Here is a 3,329-nt window from a genome sequence, read left to right on the forward strand (position 1 = left end):
TTCCCCCGGCGCCGGCGCGGTCGCTCTCCGTGACGTCACCGCGGGGCCTGCGCGCCGGTCGCCGGCGGCGCGGGTCATGACGTCAGGCTCTGTCGCCATCTTGGTGAAGGAGAGCTCGCTGGGCCTAGGGCCCACGCAGTCACCAGTCATTTCTCTTTTGAAAGCGAGTCTTTCGTCACATTCGCATCCCCAGGGCTCAGCGCTACGTTGAGGCACCGGGGCGGTGGTGGCGCTTCACGTAGAGGCCCAAGTACACGGCATTGCCTTTACCAAGATGTCGCTGCCCGGAAGAAAGATGGCGGCCGCGGCCTCACAGGCGGATGGTCCGCCAGTTTCAGTGCCAGGACTTGCCCGGCCTCTAGGGCGCGCGCGAGGTCCGCGCGGAGCCCGAGGTCCGGAGGCCTCCCGGGGCGTCGCGGAGGGCGGCGGGTGCAGGCGCCCCTCGCGGCCCTGCTCCTGCACGGTGAGGCCTTGGTGAAGGTGCCTTTGCACCTGTCACCCCGGGGGACTCCCAGGCGGCCGTCGGGCGCCGGCCTCGCGCGCGCGAAGGCCCGGGTTCGAGTCCTCAGCACCACATGCTCAGAAAAAGCCGGACGTGGCGCCGTGGTGCGGGTGGTAGAGCACCAGGCTTGTGCACAACCGCTCAGGGAGGGACGGCGCCAGGCCCCGGGTTCATGCCCCACGAGCGACAAAGAAATAAAGCAATGAACAGCGGGACTGCCGAAGACAGGGCTAAAGACAACGTTAAAAGTTGCTGGTTACCAACAGCAGAAGTGACAAGGCTTTCCTGGCCATTGTGTCCTCTTAAGGTCAGATGTGACAGGTCAAAGGGCACCGACCGTCATCTTCCCAGCACTTGGGCGCCTATGGGGCTCACACACCTGCCCCAGGACTCTGCACACAACACGTTAGGACCGCTGGAAACGAGTTTGTTTTTCCAGAGTTTGCTCAACTCAGAGATTTCCATATAGGAAGAGAGGCAAAGGAACTCTGGCGCTCCTGGTCCACAGCGCTCTGCACCCTGAGCTACAGCTCCACTTGTGGTTTCTGGAGGTTACTTGGAGATCAAAGTCTCCCGGACTTTCTTCCTGAGCTGGCTTTGAGCTACGATTACAGGTGTGAGCCACCAGCACCTGGTCCTTTTATATCTTGTTCTACTCTGCTTTAGAATGACTTTCCCAGTTTGCGGCTTAAGCAACAAGTACTTTCAATTCATGTATTTCAGCTATTTCTTCGCTTCCCAGGTAAACCTTCATTCCCTCCGAGTTCAGACAGAAGGAAAGGGGGAATTAGAAATGGAACTAATCAGCTGGTAAGCTGATTAGCTGCATTGACTGGGTAGTAGGCCTTGTGAGTCAACATATTCACACATTTGGGGCCCAGCTTTCTATCTGAGCTGTTCTCTGCTACAGTCACTCACAAGGGGCTCAGGGTCCTGGAAGGACCAGATTCACCGAAACTGACCTGTTTATGTGAAGGTGTTTCAAAATTAAGATTTTAAAAATTAACTTTCAAAAATCATTAAAAAAAAAAAAAAAGAGCCCATCCTGTGATGGAAAAGGAATGCAAACTATGCCTGCACTGGGCAATGAATGCCATCTTTTTTTTTTCTTGCCAGTCCTGGGGCTTGAACTCAGGGCCTGGCACTGTCCCTGAGCTTCTTTTATTCAAGGCTAGCACGCTACCACTTGAGCCACAGAACCACTTCTGGCTTTTTCAGTGATTCATTGGAAAAAAGTTTCTCATGGACTTTCCTGCCTGGGCTGGCCTTGAACTGTGATCCTCAGAGGTCAGCCTCCTGAGTAAGTAGCTGGGATGACAGGTTTGAGCACCTGTGCCCAGCTCTGGACCACAGGGCACAACTCCAGGTGTCATGCACATTCAGTGTCTCAAAACCCCCATCTGTCCTGGTAGGCTTCCTTGTTTGCAGAGGCCTCCAGTGTGGACCCAGCCTCCCGCCCTGGGCCTCCCCCTGCAGGACCCCAGATAGCTTGAGTCACCTGCAGCCTCTTGTCACAAAGAAAAAGCAAATGTTTGAGCTCTGGTGGAATCCAGCCTCCACCCTGGGACCCAGTGGGGGCCCCTTGGAGGCCCAGCCCTGGGGACACGAAGCTGCCCAGGCCCATTTGCTCCCAGGGCTGACCTCACTCCACTCAGACCAGTCCAGTCCCTGAAAGGCTGCAATTTTCCTTTCAGCTGATAGGGACAATCAGGGGACCAATTCTCTACATTAAACACAAGCATGAAGGCCTCAGAAACACAAGCATGAAGGCCCCAGAAGGCAGGCTCACACCCCACCCAAAGCAGTGGCCCCATCCCTGGCGCACACCCCAATTGCCATTTATGTTTTGTCTTTGCTTTTTATTTGTTTAAATCTCAGGTTTCCCATTGTTGTCCAGGCTGAACTCTCGGGCTCAAGCAATTCTCCAGCCCCTGCCTCCTCAGCTGCCTCCCAGTGCCTGGCTTGCACACATTTCTTTTTGTGGAGTTTGACCTCCATGGTTCTTGTTGGAGAAGCCGGATTTGGTTACTTTTTCCTGATGGTATCTTGCTTTATGCCTGGGCTGTGTCTTCCTCCTAGCTGGCACCAACAGAGCTAGCTTTTGCTGTTAAGATGGGGTCTCAACAGAAATAGTGTCGCTTGGTGCTGGTGGCTCCCACCTGTCATCGGAGCTACTCAGGAGGCTGAGATCTAAGGATTGCAGGTCAAAGCCAGTGGGGCAGGAAAGCCAACCATGAGATTATTTTCAATTGATCACAGAAAAGCTAGAAGTGGTGCCATGGTTCAAGTGGTAGAGTGCTACTCCATTTGTTTGTTTGTGCCAGTCCCGGGGCTTGAACTCAGGGCCTGGGTGCTGTCCCTGAGCTGCTTTTGCTCTACCACTGGAGCCACAGTGCCACTTCCAGCCTTTTCTGTGTGTGGTGCTGAGGAATCGAACCCCGGGCCTCATGCATGCCGGGGGAGCACTGTACCACTGAGCCTCCTTCCCAGACCCCAGAGTGCTCCTCTCAGGCGCGGAGCCCAAGGTCCAGGACTGACAAAGAAGGGGGGGGAGGAGGGGGGAGGGAGGGAGGGATCAAAGGTCCCGGTCCCAGGCAGCTGGGGGCCCGGGGTCTGGGGTCTGGGGAGCAGCGAAGGCCGGCGTGTGGGAGGCGGGAGGAGCCCGGAGGGAGGCCGAGCCTGGCGGGCCGTGCTCCCCGGAAGACCCGCAGCCCCTTCCCCGCGGCCGCCCCGCACCTGCAGCCTCCTGGGCAGGGGAGTGAGAGGACCGAGGACCGAGGACCGGCTCCCGCTGCCACGGGAACAGGAGAGACGCCGCCTCCGCCGG

Source organism: Dipodomys ordii, unplaced genomic scaffold, assembly GCF_000151885.1.
Source record: "Dipodomys ordii isolate 6190 unplaced genomic scaffold, Dord_2.0 Scaffold108, whole genome shotgun sequence".
Lineage (NCBI taxonomy): Eukaryota > Metazoa > Chordata > Mammalia > Rodentia > Heteromyidae > Dipodomys > Dipodomys ordii.